General features: G+C 39.0%; 1 long non-coding RNA gene across 1 annotated transcript; it reads left to right on the forward strand.

The window, feature by feature from the left end:
• Positions 1–1,025: 1,025 nt before the first annotated feature.
• On the forward strand, positions 1,026–1,786 carry LOC127041971 (uncharacterized). Its single transcript, XR_007771795.1, has 3 exons — positions 1,026–1,109; positions 1,201–1,255; positions 1,663–1,786. It is a non-coding gene; the product is annotated as an uncharacterized LOC127041971 (long non-coding RNA).
• Positions 1,787–11,382: the final 9,596 nt, after the last annotated feature.

An 11,382-nucleotide genomic window follows, 5' to 3' on the forward strand; every position in this document is an offset into this window, starting at 1 on the left:
AATAAAAAATTATGCAGAAGCACCCTAGATTTTTTTTTAGTAACAGGCGGTTTATAGTCCCCATATTTAGGATACCGGCGGATTAGAGAGAAGATTGCTTTTTTCCCCACTTTTTAACAAATAAGGTTGAAAAGGAAACCTGAAGACCCATAGCCTTTATTTTGGCATAGGTGTTTTAATAACATGTAAGTGTGCAAAAACATTTTAGTGCGATAAAACTAATGTGCTGTAATAAAAAAGGTTTGTTTTTTTTAATTTTAGGCTAACCCGGGCCATTTTATAGTAAAAACAGCAGGTTCTTGCAGCAGCTCTTAGCAAAAACAGCCTCTGTAAGTCAGTAAATTAAAAATAAAAAGAACAAAACATAACAAGGTCTTCTTTTAAAGCAAAAGAACCCCAAAAACAGGTATTAAGAAGCATACTAATTTACTATAAAAACTAAGCTTTTTAACCATTAAAGTTTAAAAGCTAAAGTGTGTAGCCAAAAGCCTTCCCGCGTTTTTTAAAAAAACCAACTAAGACAACTCCCCCTCCGCTCTTAGCTAAACAGCCAGAGCCTTCGGCTTTTTTTTAACCCTGTAACAAAACCTAAATACCGTTTTAGAATATGTTTTAAAGAAATACATATTTTTTTAACTTACTAACAATGTAAAATAAGTTGTGTAAAAGTTTAACGTGGTTTATTTTTAAATTAGCAGTTTTGTTTTAAAAACTAAGGCCATAAAACAAATTAAAGAAATACAGTTGCAGTTTTTAAAAAGTTTTTGGTTACAAGGGTGTAAATGGGTACATTACTATTTAAAAAAGGCTTTTTATTAACTGTTTAAACACATTTACTATAAAAAAATAACATTTTTAGCCATTAAAGCTAAAGCATGTAGGCAGTCTGGGGACCGACACCCGCCTTTTTTCCTAGAAAAGTGCCCTTTACGCACCCTGTTTTTTAAAGAAACGCCTTTTTAAATATTAATTTTTGGGGGGGTGGAGGGCAAAACCTTTTTTTGAAAAACAGGTTTAAACCTATAAATAGAGGAACAAAAAACTTAACAAGACTGTTAAAGAAATATTGCTAATACAAGACTTTTACCGTTATGGGGAGCAACCACATGGTAAGAAACCTTACTATAATTTGCGGGGGTCGTCAAGGTATTATACTAGCGTTATGCTCACTTAAAAGGCAATATTTTTACTTTTAAATAGGACGAGGCCTTTTTTCTTGACATTCCAGATGCCGCGCTACAAGCTTTAAACTTTGGTAAGCTAATTAATATGCTACACAAGAATAATTTATTTTTAAGATAAAAGGTTTTAAAAAAATTATTTTTTTAATTTAGAACTAGATGGAAGTCAAAACCACCCAATAGTTTTCCTGAAATTACAGAAGAAGGTGTGAACTGTTTTTCAAATATGTGTTTTTTAAAATAAAAAAATCTGATGTTGGAAATAGTGTGCATTTTAGGGGCTTGAAAACCCTTAAAGCTTTTATTGTACAAAAGTTGCCGTTCTACCGCCCCTACGTGGTGTAAACTATAATTTAAACGCGGTTTTTAGCCCGCTTATTGCAAAAACGTTTTTAAAATATATATTTTTGGGGAACAGCTTTGTTGTTGTTAGTTAAAAAAAAGCCGTGCTAAAAAACATTCTGTTTATGTGTATCGGCAGACTCATCAAGCGTTATTCCTCAAGAAGAAATGTTGAAGGTGAGCGCGCTTAAAGAGGCCAAGAAATTTCCCTTTGAGGCAGCTGCAGTTGGAAGCAAGGGTATTAAGCACAGCGATTTTGAACAGCCCTGCGCGTCCAAGCCAGCCGGCACTAAAAAAGGCCAAAAAGTCTACCTCTAAAACAGCATTCGTTTTCAGGGAGGGAGGAAAGGGGCTCAAACCCCCCCAGCTTTTGAACCACCCAAAGCTACCTCTATAACTTCCAGGAACCATGGTAAGCGAGGCAGAGGAGTTAAAGCCCCTAGTTTTCAACAGAACTTTGCCTCCCCGACCCAAAACAATTAGCTTTAAAAACAAACAACTCTGTGGAAGCAACCATGTTTACGCGTGGTTTTAGCAGGGTGAAGAAGTTAATCCCCCGGCTTTTGGAACCCGCAAAACCCTTGCCAGATATAAGAATGTTCCTGTGGGGCTGGCTGCATCTGTTGCTGCTTTTAACGAGCTGCTTAGTGTTTGTACATCTCTAAAGCGTTTATAAGATAAAAAAGTTTTCAAAGCTAATTCTTGACGTGTTTCAAAAACAAAATTTTCCAGAAGAAAGGGTGGTTTTTAGACCAAAAAATAGCAGATACACGGGCACTAATTGAAAAAGTGGAAAGTGCGATAAAGGGGGAAGGAAGAGGCTGACTGCACATGAAACCTAAAAATGTAAAGAGGGGTAGGGAAAAAAATGGAAAAAAATCTAATATAGTAAGAAGGCTTTTGGCCAAAAACATAAAAAAACCAAAGCTATTGTAAAAAAACAACCCCCCGAACCAAGAAAGGGAAATAGACCCTCCCACCCCTTCTTCTTCTGAAGGTCCAGATTCCCCCGCTCCTGATACACCACCACAGGTGTATTTTGAGCGTGTAAGATACTGGATAAGACCCCGAAGGAAGTTTAAGGCTTATGACGATTTTGAAGAATTTCGTTTTGCTAATTTGGACAGAGTAACGGGGTTCACAGAAACCATGACGGCGATCGACATCGCTTTTCAAAATTTGCTAGATGATATTAATAATCAGGTGGGCCCTGAAGATTTTGTACAGCCACGCTTAGATGTCCCGGGGATAAATCACCAGCTCTTTTCTTTACGGAGGCCTTGGGAAAATTTAAACGACGTAGATTTTTTAAATAACATCGTTAATGTGTTGCAAAGTAATGCAGAGATTGTGTGGTCCGAAACTTTACGCCTGGCTGTTACACTTATTAATAACAGGGTTGGTGGAGTTGGGTCTGTAAGACCTCTAAAAACTATTACGTGCAGTAAAATTTTTGAAAAAAAAAGAAAACATTTAATTGATTTAAATAACCAGGGTAACAACCTGTCTTGCCGGTAGCGTGCTGAGTCTTCTATCAGATAAAAAAGTTAGAGATGCCCAGCTGTTAGAGGGGGCCAAACACCTTCATCAGGAATTGGGGTTTTCGGACCAAAAAATGATTAGCTTGACAGACGAGAGCTCTTTCGAAGTGCGCTTGGGGGTAGCTATTACCGTTATGTATTATGAAAATGAAACTTTGTGTTTTTTTACAACGGGGGGGTGTACAGCCTTCCCACGGCCTTTGAATTTAACGGGTGTTTTTTCACCGGTGCCCCATTTGCTATTGCGAAAATGATTACAACCCGTTGCTTAAGGTAATCCACGGACAGCTGTACAACAGAACCATCATTAAGGCTGAATCTTTAAAAAGGCAGGGGTTTGAGGTAAGGGCCGTGTGGATCACGAGTGGCAAGCCATGCTAGCAAACTATAACCGGGTGGAAAATTTTTTACGAGAAAAAAAGCTGCCACAACCTTTTGTTCCTAGAGACGCCCCTTACGGTGCTAGAACAAACGCCATTTACCATTATTACAAACCGCACCCCTGGGAGCAGGTTCATTAGTACGATTTTACCAACCTCTACCCTTTTTTAACAAAACTAAACAATATCCTGTGGGACATCCCGTTATTGTGTATGAGGGTTTTGGGGATATCTGCCAGTACTTTGGCATTGCCAAGGTTAAAGTGTACCCTCCAAGATGTTTGTATTTTCCCGTGTTACCATACAGGGTTGATGGTAAAATAATGTTTCCCCTGTGCGCCCTTTGTGCAGAAACAAAACAAAAGGACCCCTGCAGGCACAGTTAGGAGGAGAGGGCTTTAGCAGGGGATTGGTGCCCTATAGAGTTGGTGGAGGCTTTAAACAAAGGGTACAGAATCGCTGAAAGTTATGAAGTCTGGCATTTTAACCGCTCTTCGGATGCCCTGTTTTCGGACTACATTAAAACACACCTAAGACGAAAACACGGGGCCTCGGGGTTCCCTCACTGGTGTACGGACAAGTTTAAAAAAGAACAGTACCTTAAAGAGTACCGTGAAAAAGAAGGTGTATGTCTGCATGTTAAAAAAATTAAAATGAATCCCGCAAAAAGACAAATCTCAAAGCTGTTTTTAAATTCCCTGTGGGGAAAATTTGGTCAGCGAAAAAATTTCACTAATACTAGTATAGTAACGGACTCTGACGAGCTATTCAAGCTCGTTTTTGTACCTTATTACGATGTGTCTTCGTGCCAGTTTATCGATGATGACACAGCCGTAGTGTCTTGGAAGTACGCAAAAGAACACTACACCCATTCCAGCAACACTAAATTGTTTATAGCGTGCTTTACCACCGCTTATGCTGGGCTTGAGGTCGACCGCTTGTTAGACCGTTTACAGCAGCGGAGTCTTTATCATGATACGGATTCTATAATTTTTGTAAGTAAAGAAGGGGAGTGGAATCCACCCCAGGGGATTATTTAGGAGATTTAACTAGCGAAATACCTCCAGATGATCAAATTGTGGAGTTTGTATCCGCGGGACCTGAAACATACGGGTACAAACTGTCCAGCGGTAAAACCTCTATGAAATTAAAAGGAATCACACTTAACTCAGGAAACACTGAAAAAATTAATTTTGAAAGCTTAAAAGAACTCGTCTGGGATTACCCCGCTGGATAGGACCCAAAAGAAATCGTAACACAGCAGCCAGGAATCGTAAGGGTAAAAAAACACTGGTTAATAGAAACAAGGACTCAAAAAAAACCCAAGAAGTCATTCACGAAAAAGGTTTTGGAGCATGAGCTTTCGTGGGTGAATACCCACTTCCTCAGATACATGCATCTGAGGAAGTGGGTGTTCACCCACGAAAGCTCATGCTCCAAAACGTCTGTTAGTCTTTAAGGTGCCACAGGATTCTTTGCTGCTTTTACAGATTTACGACAAAAGAGCCCTCGAGGAGGATTTTAAAACTTTGCCGTACGGGTATTAATAATTATGAAAAACCACGTTCAGTTTTTTCATCCCTTTTACTTTTTGCTCTGTGGTCCCTCAAATTCTGGAGAATCGTATTTTATAAATCAGTTGGTAGAAAATGGTCAACAAACTGTTTTCATGTATGCCTGAAAATATTGCGTGGTGTTATAGCTGTTGGTAACCGCTGTATAAAGAGTTGCTCCAAAAATTTTCATGTATTACATTTTTGAAGCTTACCTAACACATTTAATGATGACCATTTATTTCGTAATAAAGTGAATGTGGTTGTTATTGATGATCTAGTGGAGTCTGCTTCTGAAAGTGCTGAAATTGAAAAAGCCTTTACAAAATACATACACCACAAAAACTTAAGCATTCTGTACATTGTGCAAAATATGTTTTGTCAGGGAAAAAAAAGCCGTACAATTAATTTATATACTAAATATATGGTTCCTTTTAAAAACCCCCGCGATAAACTACAAGTTACCAGTTTGGTCAGGCAAATATACCCTGGTAAAACACAATTTTTTTGGAGGCTTCTGAGCACGGTACCAAAAAACCCTTCGCGTATCTGCTGGTGGATTTAAACGTTCAGCGCCCGAAAACCTCAGGTTAAAAACAGGTCTTTTCCCCACAGACCGGCCCTATGCATACTGCTTTAAAAAAAAACATAAAAAATAGTTACGGCTTCTGACGACCTAGCAGCGGCCATCTCAGAAATAGAGCTTAACACTTTAAAAGGAAACGTTCCTCTAAAACCTCGACAAATAAGCATCCTTAAAAAAAAACCCCAAAAATTATTAAAAAGCTAAACGATAAAAAGCTATCCCTAAAAAGAAAAAAAAGCTTATTGTAAAACAAACCGGTGGCTTTAATGGTCGTTTGTTAAGCTTTGAACTCCCCCTGCTGTCAAGCCTTTTAATTAACAGATAACGGAACACACTGAAAAAACTGTACCTCGTCGGGCTTCTAGCGGTGAAGAATATACGTGAACCACAACCACTCGCCAATTGGATTCAGAAATGAAAAACATTCTTCAAAGAACCGGTTTTCCCGACTACGAAACGGCTAAACTCTACGAGGGGGTCCTGCAAAGACACCTGGTATTGGCCAAGCGTGGTGAAATGGAAAAGACTAAAATAAACCTCTTTTTTTCCCCTGAGCAAGAGCAAGAGCAAGAGCAAGAGCAAGAGGAGATTCACCCTACTAAAGTTCAGGGAGGTATATTGGACTTTGTTATTCTGGAGGTATTGGAGGGGTAAACCCTCGTTATAAAAAAAAGCTGAAATATTGTTAAATAAGCTTAAACAGCGTAAAGATGTTTCTTCTTGGGCTGATAACTGCCGTTTTGTGTACCGGGTAAAAGCGATTGAGGGGTCTCACATGCTTGATATAGTCAGGGGGTAACCGGCTCTTATTCTTTCGCTAACAAGAGGACTCCTAAAGGGTGGCATGTTTTTATGAAAGCCTTGGCAGAGCTAAACGTGCCTAAGACGGTCGTAGGGCACGTTACCAATAAACACACGAGAAGACAAACACGTTTGAACATGTTTAAAACAGGTCTGGGCATGCCGGGTCGTCTTCCTTTTACAAATTGCACCACCAAGCGGTCATTTTCTGGTAAATAATCTCTGTACAACTTTGAAATATAATCAAAAGATAAACCCTTATTACGTTGTTTAAAAAAAAATCCAATGATAACCGCAGGTTACTGCTAGGAGATCCTGAAGTTGTCTCTGATGAAACACAACTTTATCACAGTTACGGTTTAAAAAATTCATAATAGACTTAGGGAAAAAGTTACTGTCTTCGGAAAAACCGCAGGAGTCAAAAACTCGCCGGGCCCCCGTTTTGGAAAATAAAGGGCCAACAAATGTTCCCCGGGTAACTTATGGGGGTGGTTGTTAACAATATGTCCCAAAGGTCTTCCGGATTAAAAACCTTTCGAAAGCAATCGCTAGAAAAAGCATCTAAAAAAGAAGGGTCCTTTGATAAAATATCACCTAGCTGCACGGTGTGCATGATTACATATAGTTAAACAGAACGTTTCTTCTATGATTTACTTCGAGCACGTAATCAAAAACCCCATACCCTATCATGTTAACCGTAGACGGCAAAGCCGTTGCAAACCGAATTTCCGCTCTCAGGTTTCCAGTTTTAATTAAAGAATAATGATCGGCGGACTCCTGATATGGGGTCAAATCAAAGGCGTACAGCGTATAGCCCTGGGCAAATTCATCGGAGGTTCCATTTTCAAAATGGGGTTGTAGGGGATTTGCTGGCACCTGTTCGCCATCCACATACAAGGCCACAAAATTAAGGTTATAATGTTTAAAGTTAAAAGGATTTTTAACGTAGCTGCCGCTGAAGGCGTCGTTATCTATAAAACCTACTACTAGCTGCTTGAGTAGCTGTCCTAAAAAAAGGTTTTCCTGGTAACTGACACGACTGCCGGCCGGTATGCTAAACACCTTTATGCATACCCGGTCTACGGCATACTTAGCGTTGCCAGTCATTAAAGCTTCGCCGTGCCCCAAACGAACCTCCAGGGTTATTTTTGCACGATTTAAAAACAAAGACACCGAAATAATGTGTACTTCATAATTCTGGTTTTCAATCCCGCTCATAAGTCAAAAAACATATTTGCAACTTGTTAGTTTAATTTTTAAAACCACACCGATTAGCAGTAGATTTTCTTTAAAAAAACAATTTGCGTAGCGAGGGTGTCGTGGCTTTTCGTTTAAAATTAGCTCTTTTAAGGCTCTGTAAGGGTAACAATTGTTGCTCTAGCTATTAAGACGATCGCCTAAAGTAACATCCAGCTGGTTAAAAAGCGTGGCGATGGGGTAGTCTATTCGGGGCTCCCGGGCATCATCATCAATGTCCGACCAGTCATCTTTTATCACCTTGCAGCACACGTACAGTAGAGTGTTGTTAAGGTCTAAGTAATGATCCCCAAGCCCGTAATAAAAAATTCAAGAGGTGCATTTACCGTAAAAGCGGTCAAAGAAGGTACCTCTACATAAAAGTTATTTTAAATACTGGTTTTTATAGGGGCTATTTGAAATAAATCCAGTTCCGATTTTTGTGCATTCGTCAGACCCACAATGAATAAAAGCCATTTTAAAATATATCCCTTTTCTCGCGGGGAACGAGACGCTTCCTCTTCTTAGGAGGCCTTTTAGGTATATGGCTAAGACATCTTCCGACAGCTTTTTTTTTAATGGTCTATATGGTACTTTAAATGGCTGGCGCATCGCTGCTCTTTTTCTTCTCATTACCACTTATCCGGAACCTTCTTGTGCTCCTGTTTTGTTTTTAACTGCGCTAGACACGTGGTTTACGACATCTTTGGTTATATTTTTTGCGGCTGTTTTATGTGGTGTTTAATAATGTAAAAAACCTCTTTTTAAAGGGGACACGACTTTTCTAAAAAGACTGCGAAATATGCCTTCTAAACCTATCCCGTACAAAACGAGTAATCCTTGATATCCTGCTAAGGCATAGCCAGCCTGGGACTTGTAGTAGTTTCTATACAAAAAGGGGTCCCCATAGTTTTTCTTACTTACAATTCTCCAGCTTCTTGGGGGCGCAAATATAGTTTAACAATTATCTTTCCAATTCTAAATGAAGCGCGCTTATTTTGATCCGTCTTTATTTCAATAATAATGGTTCTGATGTGCTGCTTACTTAAGGGAACGTAATGCGGTTTGTCATACGTTATTGTAAGAAATTCGTTGTTGCTACCGCGGATGGGAACGCAGCGCAACAGCGGCACATAGTAGTCCCCCACTAACTGATGTTCCACTATATCCGTGTACATGTATAAAGAGTTAACCACCCCGTAATGTCTGCGGGGTACTATCCTACACGGATGATTTGAAAGCATTCCCAATATTGTTGCCAATGTACCCACTGTGGAAAAAAGCTACTTTCCATCGTTTGGTTTTAACTGAACGCTTCCGGTCACAGGTTTGTAAATAACGTAGGTATTTGGTTTTTCGGCATCTTTGTCTATATTCTTGATGATTTCTATTAAATGGTGAATGATTGAATAATAGCCGGCATCCATGTTGTAGGTTCTAATTTTTTTCCGAGGCTAAAGTAAATGCTGTTTCGTAAAGAAGCGTGCTCCAAAAGTGACAATAATAAATTTCCGATAAAGCGACATCCCACCGCCTTATTAAATTTAAAGACTTGGCTATTTTTATTGTATAATTGGAACTAGTATTTTGAGGAAAAACCCCCGCTCAGGCGTTGCTTGGTAAGGTCATGTAAAAACTTTTTTCAGTCATTTTTTTAATTAAAGGAAGTGCACTTGAGACGCTTTAAGCCAACTTTTAAATTTCTTAGGCCAGCCTTTCCATTTTACAAAAAAAATTTGTTTATTCCCTTACCTTTTTCTGCTAAAACTTTTTCTACCCTGTAAACGCAGTCCTCGTTTGGGTTTACTTTTTGTAAGTCTTCAGGATAAAAAGACCGCACGACTTCCTCCCCTTCATAATCTTGTAATGCAAACACCTGTCTTTGTCCTCTTAATAAAACCCCTGAAACGATAAATATTTCATCGGTAAAGGTTTGCTGATACCCCGTTTCAACAATGCACTTTGTTTTAGATACTATTACTTGATCCCCTTATTTAGAAATCACACGTTGCGTCTTTATTTTAAAACTACCCCCGAAGACGGTTTTCCACACGCTTAGCGCTTTAGCTTGTGTCAGGTCAATTGGGCGTCCTCTGATAGTTCTGTGATAATTTCTGTTGTAACCGTCTATGAAGACCCGGCATGTCCAGACCTGTTTTAAGCATGTTTCAACATGTTCAAACGTGTTTATCTTGCGTGTGTTTAAAGAGGTGCACCAATAAAATTTTGTTTACGTCTTTTATTTTACCTTGTTAACCAGTCGATTTTTCTTTTTTTAACAGGGACGTTTTTAAAAGGGGTGGTTCTACTTGTGGCCTTGACCGGCTTTAGCCCTACTTTTAGACGCTCTAAAAATTGTTCATTGGTAACATGCCCTACGACGGTAGTAAGCACGTCTAGCTCTGCCAAGGCTTTCATAAAAACATGTCACCCTTTAGGAGTCCTCTTGTTAGCGAAAGAACAAGAGTCGGTTAACCCCCTGACTAAATAAAGCATGTGAGACCCCTCAATCGCTTTCCCCCGGTACACAAAACGGCAATCAGCCCAAGAAGAAACATCTTTACGCTGGTTAAGCTTATTTAAAAATATTTCAGCTTTTTTTTTATAACCCCCTCCAATACCTCCAGAATAACAAAGTCCGATAAACCTCCCTGAACTTTAGGCGGTTGAAGCTCCTCTTGCTCTTGCTCTAGCTCGAGGAAAAAAAGAGGTTTGTTTTAGTCTTTTCCATTCCAATACGCTTGGCCAATACCAGGTATCTTTGCAGTACCCCCTCGTAGAGTTTAGCCTTTTCTTGTCGGATAAACCGGTTCTTTGAAGAATGTCTTTCATTTATGAATCCAATTGTCGAGTGGTTGTGGTTTACGTATATTCTTCACCGCTAGAAGCCCGACGAGGTACAGTTTTTTCAGTGTGTTCCGTTATCTGTTAATTAAAAGGCTTGACAGCAGGGGGAGTGCAAAGCTTAACAAACGACCAAAAAAGCTTTTTTTCTTTTTAGGGATAGCTTTTTATCCTTTAGATTTTTAATAATTTTCCGGTTTTTTGAAGGATGCTTATTTGTCCAGGTTTCAGAGGAACGTTTCCTTTTAAAGTGTTAAGCGCTATTTCTGAGATGGCCGCTACTAGGTCATTAGAAGCCGTACAGAGATTAGCCTTTCTTTCAGGCGGCTTGGCTTTCATAAGAAATTTTCAAAGAGCCAAGTTTTTTTTTTGCACACGGTCAGACATGCTTCCTCGGGTAGCGATTTTTTTTAAATGGAATATTAATAAAAATAACTATTTTTATGGTTTTTTTTAAAGGAGTATGCACAGAGCCAGTCTGTGGGGAAAAGACCTGTTTTTAACCTGAGGTTTTCGGGCGCTGAAACTATTAAATCCACCAGCAGATACGCGAAGCGGTTTTTGATAGAGTCCTCAGAAGCCTCCAAAAGAATTGTGTTTTACCAGGGTACATTTGCCTCACCAAAGTGGTAATTTGTAGTTTATCGCGGGGTTTTTTTAAAAAGAACCATATATTTAGTACATAAATTAATTGTACGGGTTTTTCCCCTGACAAAACATATATTGCACAATGTACAGAATACTTAAGTTTTTGTGGTGTACGTATTTTGTAAGGCTTTTTCAATGTCAACACTTTCAGAAGCAGACTCCACCAGATCATCAATAGCAACCACATTCACTTTATTAGGAAATAATAATGTTCATCATTAAAAGTGTTAGATAAACTTCCAAAAATGTAATACATGAAAATTATTGGAG

This window comes from Gopherus flavomarginatus, unplaced genomic scaffold (genome assembly GCF_025201925.1).
Source record: "Gopherus flavomarginatus isolate rGopFla2 unplaced genomic scaffold, rGopFla2.mat.asm mat_scaffold_1175_arrow_ctg1, whole genome shotgun sequence".
Lineage (NCBI taxonomy): Eukaryota > Metazoa > Chordata > Testudines > Testudinidae > Gopherus > Gopherus flavomarginatus.